Source organism: Chanodichthys erythropterus, chromosome 10 (genome assembly GCF_024489055.1).
Source record: "Chanodichthys erythropterus isolate Z2021 chromosome 10, ASM2448905v1, whole genome shotgun sequence".
Classification (NCBI taxonomy): domain Eukaryota; kingdom Metazoa; phylum Chordata; class Actinopteri; order Cypriniformes; family Xenocyprididae; genus Chanodichthys; species Chanodichthys erythropterus.
Window position 1 is genome coordinate 33950913 of NC_090230.1, and position 9816 is coordinate 33960728.

Sequence of the window (9816 nt, forward strand, 5' to 3'; positions counted from 1 at the left end):
AATCAAAGGACAATGGAAGCAAGATCTTATTCATATATGTTAGGAACTACATGAGGGCGAGTAAATTACAGAATTTTAAGTTTTTGGGTGAACTGTCTAATGCAAGTCTTCTATACAGATTTGTCAGATATGTTGTTTAATCTTGGAAGCAAGATGAAAGTGAAACTCAGAATATATGTAATTTGCATACACTGAAAATATGTGATTGTGAAAGTAGAATTTTTTTTTTTTCATTCAGGAATTGACTTAAGGGCTGGGCTCTCATAGTAATGTAGTGTTCAAGCTCCTCTCTGAAGATGGATGGCAAGAGGATACACCCAGCCCTCAAGTCAATTCCTGCAATTGAGAAAAACATCCTACTTTCGCAATCACATATTTTGCAATGTGGTAAATCAAATGACATATATTGTGTTTCACTAACAAAGTGACTATCTCTACCTGGCAGATCTTCAGCCAGAGCAACCTGTCTTGTTTCAGTGTACTGTTTTGCTAGGGGGGATTTTGCCTTGGCAAGTTTCAGCACATTTGGCAGAAGTCTAGTAGCCTGACTACGTCAGACTTCCTACTTCCGCTCAATTTCATTTCGCTTCTGTACTCAGTCTGATACAGCGTCAGAGCTTTCTGTTTGCCACCGGTCTGAAAACAGCCAGGCCAATCAATGAACAGAGGGCGGGCTGAGAGCCGTGACGTAGATGCTAAGCGCCGAGTTTTACATTGTAGGTTAGAGAAATCGAAAACCGAAACGACCGCGGAAATGGGAAACGAGACACGGGATGCAATTCGCTCTGTTATGGAGAACATTCAACTCTTTTTCAAACTGCAAAAGTCGTTTACAGCCATGTTCACTCCGGTATTTCGCTCGCATCATCATGTGTTCACAACAGGTTTACAGTGGAAGTTCAATCATAGATTTGAGTTCGATGCATGATGTCTGTGCTTCGATGCGGCTGTACAGGCGCATAACATACGTCATAACTAAACGTATCTGATTGGCTTACGGGTAACCAATGATTTTAAACTTCAGACAAGCGCCCCCTAGCGAGAGAGAAAACACTTCTCTATTATGCCATTCCAGACTCTGTCTACGAAGCAAAGTGAAGTAGCAGAGTCTGGTATTACCAGGCTAGAAGTCTAGTGAAGCGCTCTCTGAAATAATTCGGTCAAAAAAAAAGAAAAAAACCCATAGAATATGAAGACATGATTAACATTCAGTGCATCACTGAAAGCAATTTTATTTAATAAAATGCTGTTAGGTTTCTATACTGTAACCTTTACAGATATATTTTCAGAAATGTTTATTTTCTGTGACAGCAATCGACATGTCTTCAATTTCACAATTTCCAAAATCATAATAGATTGCTTCCTTGTAACATTCAGGTGTTTTCAATATTCACTCCATCAGGCGTTCTTAAGTATGGGTACTTTCTGACTACATCCTCCACAGACAATTCCCTCCATGATTTCTTGACGTCTCCAGGAGAATGTTCGTGCCAGGCGGTCTTTGACAGTCGAGATGTCTGGATGAGTCTTCCGATACTCACTTTGTAGAATGTTCACATGGACCTCAACAGACATTGAATCCTCCCCAATATAGTTTCCTTTGTCAAAACAACAGAAACAGATAATGTTTATACTGTGACAGATAATGACAGAGATATGTGAAAAGTCTGCACACTCATTGAACAAGGCGTTTTAGATAAAAAAAATGAAAAAATACACTGAACTGCATGAACAATGAGACCTAACGTTCAGTCAGTGAAAGCGTAAAGTGTATGCAAAAAATGTCTGTATTATCTGCTTACATTGTTCTGCACTACTTGAAACGCAAAAGTGATTAAAAGTTGAAAAATAAATTATGCATATAACAGTGGGCTAACATATTCTACACTAGCTGGCTTTTGACAAACTTTAAGATGCACTGGTGTATCTGGACTGCTTTGTATGGCCGAACTTCTTCAGCTTTGACTTCACTGTCACTGACAAGTGGTGCATGTTCTGGGTTAAATTTCCACTTTAGAGACATGTGCCAGGTGTGCTAGTAATAAAATTAGTTGCAGAACAGCTCATCGCACTCAATTTTTAATTTAAGATTGTGTTTATGACCAATAAAATTTAACTAGTTAACGTTACCAATATTTACCATAATTACCACGTGAAGTCAGCATAAAAATGCAAGACGCTTCAAAAGACGCAAGACGTGATAGTCTAGCCTGAAAAAATATTTTTAATTAAGAAAGAACATTTATCGGACAGGTCATGTAAGATTTTGTTGCTGAATTGAAAAATGTCGTTTAATTTGAGCAGATTTCGATATTCCACAGCAGACTGCCCAAGTCTGCAGTAGTGATGGGAAGTTCGGATCATTTTACTGACTCGGACTTTTGAGTCTCGTTCAACAAAATGAACGAATCTTTTTTCGAGTCATTTCGTTCATTTTAGCAAAATGTAATGAAAATGTTACGTGTTACTTCCCCAACACATCTACTACTTATGCAAACGTTGATCCCACTACAAACAATACAAAACTACAATGCTATAAGATTCAGAAATGATTAATTCATTACCTGGGTCTTCAGTTTATGACAAGCTGATTAAGCTCACCTCACCTCTTGTCTGACAAGTCTTCGGGTTTAAGTCATTCCTTAATGACGTGACAGACAGTCCCATGATGCTAAGCCAATGCATTCTGAGCCGGAAAGAGAATTGATTAGTTCTTTTTATGAGTCTTTCGGGTTTTTGAGTCGTTCCTTAAACACGTGACAGACCCATACACTAAACCTATGCATTCTGAGCCGGAAAGAGAATTGATTAGTTCTCTTCATGAGTCTTTCGGGTTTTGAGTCGTTCCTTAATCACGTGACAGACCCATACGCTATTTCTGACATTTCTGTCAGTGTTTTTGTTACTGTTTCTTGAGGATCTGTGGTGTGTTATTATAAATAAAGCCCTGTTATAAATAAAATATTGATTAATTTATCTTTTTGACTGTCTATCTGTAAATAAACACTAGGCTATATAATAATATAATAATCCAAGCCTACAATACAAAGTATTTATAGCCTAGTTTGTTCATTTTTACTCCAATTTTGAGTTTGCTGTTATAATAATTGCTTTTCCTAGGCAGACTTGACATATTGGTCTAATATATGTATAAGAAGATTGCTCAAAAAGGACATAATGACATAAATTAAAAGCAAATAACATTTTGAATTTGAATTATTAATGTTAGTTTAAAACATCAAGGTTATGATAACTTCAGCTTTAACAGTTGTAACACAAACTCAAACAAAACTGGAGAGTTAACGTTATTTACTAATAAATATAATGTGCTTGGGTCACACAGCATAGTGTATGGGTCTGTCACGTGATTAAGGAACGACTCAAAAACCCGAAAGACTCATAAAAAGAACTAATCAATTCTCTTTCCGGCTCAGAATGCATTGGTAGCGTATGGGTCTGTCACGTGTTTAAGGAACGACTCAAAACCCGAAAGACTCATGAAATGAACTAATCAATTGAATCATCAGGTGAACTACTTCTAGCAGTACAGAACCTGTAGAATATTGCACATGCGCGACTGAACGAATCACCCCCGAGACGACTCGTTCTTCCCGAGTCACATTAAAGATTCGTTCAAAATGAACGAATCGTTCAAGAACGACACATCACTAGTCTGCAGGGGCTAAATGGCGATGGCAAGTGGAAGCATTTTACACAGCTTAATTGACTAAATGAACAAAATAACTCTAAAATAAATATGTGCGTAACCCAACCAGAAACAAACCATAACGTGCTTAGTGTAGTTAATGATAGCTTAAGTTATGCTTGTAATCGTTATCAATAGCTAACAGTAGCATTGCATGAACAGAAAAAAAAAAATCAAGATTCGGTTACTTACCGCTGAATTTCCTTGCCTCTTCTCCGGTAATCTGTATTCCAGCTTCAATTATTTTCTGAATTGGTTCATCCGTAGAGAAAAACTCGACAAAGATGGACAATTAACCGAGATTTTCGCTCATTTCACGCATGGAAGAAAGAGTGCACTGTGCAACGCAATGGCAAGTAGATATCGCGCTCGCGCCTTCTAAATAGAAGAGCCAATGGCTGATTGGTAAAGTCATTGCGTCATCTCAGCAGCCGCTAAAATTCAATAGAATCTGTCTGCGGACTGCAAGAGGGGGGCGTAACAAGAAAGGGGCGTAACTTGTTGAGGGGGCGTAACTTGAAGTTGTCCAAATCACACAGAACCACGCGTGATGTCAAAGCAAAATGTCGGCAAGATAAATCGCTACAGAATCGTATTACTTATAAATGGTTTATTTAACATTATTTGTCTTACCGTGCCGTGGTCAGTATCGTCATATGTCGGCATGACATATTGCGATCTTCAAGCAGGAGATGGATGAAATATTCTGAAATGTGATGCCACCTGTTTCCTCCATAATTTATGTACTTTAGTTATTGACAGGGACGGATTACGAACCGGGCCAGCGGGGCCGCTGCCCAGGGGCCCTAGGGGTGCAGGGGGCCCGTGGGGCCCCTAGCCCAAAACAATTTGCAATGCTTATCAACAATGTATTTTCGTTTGTCTATTTTAGAGGGCCTACATTCTTTGATCCTCTGCCTACAAGGGCCCCTGACCCTATAGGGAGGGCGTTTGGCTGCCAAGGGCCCTTGAATTGTGGTGGTTGTGGTGGTGGTGCTGGTGGTGGTGGGGGGGGAGGTCGGTGCTTTCAGGGGGCCCCCGGCCCTGCTATAGGAACTTTAAAGGGAAATGGGTGCATGGGAGCCTACTTTTAGAAGGCCCTCTTAGGCCCTCCTATTATGGTCCTGGCTTCTGGCTACCAGGGGGCCATAGGGAGGATGGGGTCTTTGGGGGTTTTTAGAGGGCCCTCTGATTATGAGGGCCCTACTAGGAGGCCCTAGGCTAGGGAGGAGGGTGTAGTGTACCTTTAGAGGGCCATCTGATTACAAGGGCCCCTACCATGGGGCCCCTGGCTTCTGGGGGGAGGGGAGGGGGGCGTGTTAACAGCCTTACAGAAGGCCCTCTGACTAGGGAGCGGTAGCATGGTGGGATGGAGGCATTAACCTGCCCGCTGAGTGGCCCCCAGACCAGTGTAGCAGTGTAAGAGTTTGACCAGTGTAATCACTCCCAGGGCTGTAGTGGAGGCTAAACGCAAGTAAACATGGTTTACCCACCTCTGAAATTTCAGAATTAGAGTTTACCCACTTCTAATGCACATCTAAATGCACATCATAGTATAGTTTATGCACAAAATGTGATCACAGAATTCTTATTTTACCACTACACCCCTGATCACTCCGTTCTGTACGGGGATATGGTACACAGGTGGATTCTGGCATGGTTCAGCTGGACACGGTACACATGTAGTGTGATCACTAACCGTGCCCCAACATGGCTCTCACTGTACGTTCACACCAGGAGAGACCAAATTTGCTTTATTCACTTTGTTCGCTCATTGGAATGTTTGATTTAGCCTGTTACCGTGGGGCGTTGGTAAATCTATATATTAGAATTGGTTTTCACCGAACCGCGTCATAACTCATTACATAAGGTTAACTGACTTTTAACTTCTCTTTTTCACTCTGGCCCGCCCAATTCGCTTCGCTGCCAGTGAATTTGCTTTGTTCGGCCAATTCGCCGAGAAATAACGACTTTCGTCGCTCTGGTCTCTTCTGATGTGAATGTACGTGACATCAATAATGACACTACAAATAATAAATATTTGAATTAATTTGAGAAAGTTGGTGTTAATAACAGTTTTTTTCACTTTGGACTCCTTGCAATGCGTAAATCATGGGGAGAGACCTATCTTTTCCCATGGTAATAATCAGGCTGCTGAATAGAAATGGGATGATCAGGGGCGGAGCCAGACATTGTAAACATTCGGGGCTTAAACCTGCCATTTTTCAATAATATATATGAAAGTTTATTAAGAAACTTTTATTCCTTATATAAAAAAGGACGTCTGAATCTGAAACTTATTTCTTAAACTACACTTAAATAAAATGACATTAAGCTACTTTTGAGGAAATATTTATGAATTTATTTGTCAACACAGATGCACACACATTCACGTTGGTCACCGGTCTCTCTCCCTCAAAAAAAAAAAAAAAAAAAAAAAAAAAATCCATTCCAATAAATGTTTCATATTTGGTAACAAGTTACAGCATTAGGTGTCATGAATTAACAATGAATATTAATGTTTTACCATAAAAAAAAAGCACATAAAACATCAACCCAAATGTTTAAGACAATTTTTCCATTTCAACATATTTCATTTTGGGTAACAAAAGTTACAGTTACAGTTGACTTATTGTTTAAGCCATTTACTTCAACCTTTAAAATTAAAAAACAAAACAAAAAAAACAACTACAATAAGTTACAGCATTCGGTGTCATAAATTAATGAACAATCATGGTTTAAAGAACTGAATCTTGGTTACTGTTAAGGTTCAAAGTGGTTAAAGGGTTAGTTCACCCAAAAATGAAAATTCTGTCATTAATTACTCACCCACATGTCATTCCACACCCGTAAGACCTTCATGCATCTTCAGAATACAAATTGAGATATTATTTCACACACAAAAAGTATTCTTGTCACTTCATAAAATTAAGATTTAACCACTGCATTTATATCAACTGTTTTTCTGGAACTTGAATGTGGTAAATTCATTGCTTTCAAAACATAATTAAAAAAAAAAAAAAAAAAAAAAAAAAAAACGGATTTAATCAAAAATATCTTAATTTGTGTGAAGATGAATGGCGTGGAACGACATGACACGAGGGTGAGCAATTAATGACAGAATTTTAATTTGTGGGTGAACTAGGGAAAAATCAGGTACATTTAGTAATATAGCAGGTGTGTAGCAACTCATGAAATAGCTGCACATATTGTAATAAGTATTACATTATTATTGTAACAATGTTCATAATGTAATAATTTTCTCAAAACCTAATAAAATCTTGCTCAATGTAATGATTACATTATGAGAAATTTATTACATTATGAACTCACCAAAAACAAAAAGCTTTTTAAACAAAAAATATTCCCTTACAGTACATTTTTAAAAATCTAAATCCAGTGTTAAACTACCTGTTCCTATTCGTTGAATATTCATGCTATTATTATTCTTATATTTTTATTAAACAAAACACTGGTATTCCTTTTACAGTAAATTTTAAATATCTAATGTCTTAACCTGCCTACAAAATCCACCAGACAACAGGCACTGGAGGGTGTACTGGAGGGTGCACTGGAGGGTGCACTGGATAGTGCACAGGCGCTGGAGGGTGCACAGATGCTGGTGTTTGCAGAGACACAGGGACCTGTTGAGGCGTCAGCCAACCCACATTTCTGCACATGGTTCAAAAATAAATTTTGCCGAGTTATAATCCTTGCACAATAGCAGCAGTGATAATGATGGCTTTTTAAACATCCACCATGGCATCTGTACATTTTATACCCTAAAAACAAAGAGAAATTCAGTTTTACAATTTACTCATACATACCTACTTTATTCTTATGGTAATGTTCAAAATTAAACGTGTACACAAATTAACGTTGGAATAAAAAGCTTATCATTACTAGTGGACAATTTGTAAATTTTACAAGATCTGGAACATTTATTGAAACATAAATACCTCCGTGTTTAACAGCTGTCTTCTTGTGGGTTTGCATATGTGCCACAACATATGCATACTCTTCCATTTTGCTGCAGAACTGGCATTTGTAGTATGGGCCTTCAGAAATTGGATTTTTTAATATACCTTCCCTACAAACTGTTGGATGAAGCTGGAAGCAAATAAATTAAGATTTTTTTAATACATATTTTATTTTTTCCTCAAACATTAAAAAAAAAAATATAATAATAATAATAACATTTTCCAAATAGAGTCATGTTCTCTAAAGGAAAAAATAACGTTACAAATAGAATGTTACAGATAGGGCTTAACGTTACCCTAATGTTAATTAATACAGCACATTGTAAACCTCAGTTCAACCAACCACTAATATTATTTCATTAACGTACAGCTAATGCTAAACTAATTTAATCTACAAGCAACGTTACGATTTTCAGCGGGCTAGCTAGCTTATTTATGCCCGCCAATAGTTGTTAACCCGCCAGAACCTAAAATAAAATGCTTACTTAACAACAATAAGAGAGAAAGGTTAAACTTTGATAGATATTCAACTTCAGAAACAATACCAATATACCTTACTACTGTATTAAAATGATTTATACACTTCAATTTCAAAAAGTTACCTCTGGAAAATATTCTTACCGTTGTCTCATTACGAGCAACCATCTTGCCGTTTTGACATCTCACGTGGTTCTGTGTGATTTGGACAACTTCAAGTTACGCCCCCTCAACAAGTTACGCCCCTTTCTTGTTATGCCCCCCTCTTGCAGTCCGCAGACAGACCCATCTCCTAAAATTAGCTGTTATTTACACCACACGAGTCTTGATGTGAGATGAGGCATCTTTCTACAAATGATTTCATATTCTTTTAAACTGAAATTCACAATAAAATCTCGACAGAGTTCAGAGAAGCAGACGAGCAATAACATTGTCACAGGAGGAAAAAGAAAAAAAAAGATCTTCGTTGCAACTTCCCATGAGTCACTGCATTCCAGTCTCAGGAGGAAACAGTGCAAAGACGCAATCGGATATCTGTTACGTTTCCCAAACCTCCCCTGGACGAGCCGGGAGTGTGCGGGATTAGGGAGACTGTCTGCTGGACGGTGATGCGCGGCTGATGTATGATGTATGAGCTCGAACAGAGAGAGCAGGTCATCATTACTGTTGTTGGGAAGGTCGGGAGGACCCAAGTAGGACAGCAGCTCATCTGGGTTCGTCAGCTCTGGGAGAAGCTGGAAAACAAAAAGGGAAGTCTGGGGTTAAGAATCGGCCTATGGAAATACCAAGGACACTCAAAACTCTCAGTTTATAATCGTAATGATAAATACAACATAGTTAGGACCTAAAACTGTTTTGCCACACTCGCCAATGGCCGGTGACTTAAGAAAATTTACCAGAAATGAAACTATTTTTGCTAAAACAGGCAGTTATGACACAAACATTTTAGATATAAGTAAAAATTCATTTTCTCTATGTCTTTTGTTGTTTGATTAACAATAGAGGCACAGACAGCAGCAGGTTTATTAGACTGTTGTCACTTTAAAGGGGTGGTTCATTATGATTTCACTTTTTTTAACTTTAGTGTGTAGAGTTGCTGTTTGAGCATGGACTAACGGCTGGTAGGGACTACAATGAGCTTCTTCCTGGGTTGGTGACATCACTAAAATTTACATAAACCCCGCCCCTGAGAACACAACAAGAACTGCGTAGTTGTTGTAGTAGAGTGTTGTTGCCATGTCATCATTTACACCGGACTGCTTCACAAACGAGGGTCAATTCAATGCTGGATTTGCACAAAAGATTAACATGACGGCACATGCTAGTTGAATCAACTCCACAGCAACTACATAAATTTATCCACTAACCATTCAGAAACGTCCCGTTTCATTCTAAAAGTTGTAACTTCTTCCTGAGTCTCTCCATCAGTGTCTGACGTTTGAACAATGTAAGGCTGAACACCGTTACTGACAATCCTCATTTTGGCTGCGTGAGATTCTCCAGCTTTGTTGTTGTTAAACAACCGAAGCACGAGCTGTTAAAGCTCCGCCCTCTTTTGGGGAGCAGGCCGGGAGCAGCACATCATTTGCATTTAAAGGGGCATACAAAAATGGTGTGTTTTTCTCACACCCACACAGCGAATTCCCTTTTGCA

The 9816-nt window shown here is 38.7% G+C and overlaps 1 long non-coding RNA gene across 2 annotated transcripts; it reads right to left on the reverse strand.

The window, feature by feature from the left end:
* Positions 1-6793: 6793 nt before the first annotated feature.
* Positions 6794-8886, reverse strand: LOC137029410 (uncharacterized). 2 transcript variants are annotated; one of them, XR_010896290.1, is made up of 3 exons: positions 8308-8886; positions 7666-7816; positions 6794-7378 (listed from the first exon to the last, which is right to left on the reverse strand). It is a non-coding gene; the product is annotated as an uncharacterized lncRNA (long non-coding RNA). The 2 variants fall into 2 exon arrangements; XR_010896289.1 differs by having other exon boundaries at positions 6794-7488.
* Between the last annotated feature and the right edge of the window lie 930 nt (positions 8887-9816).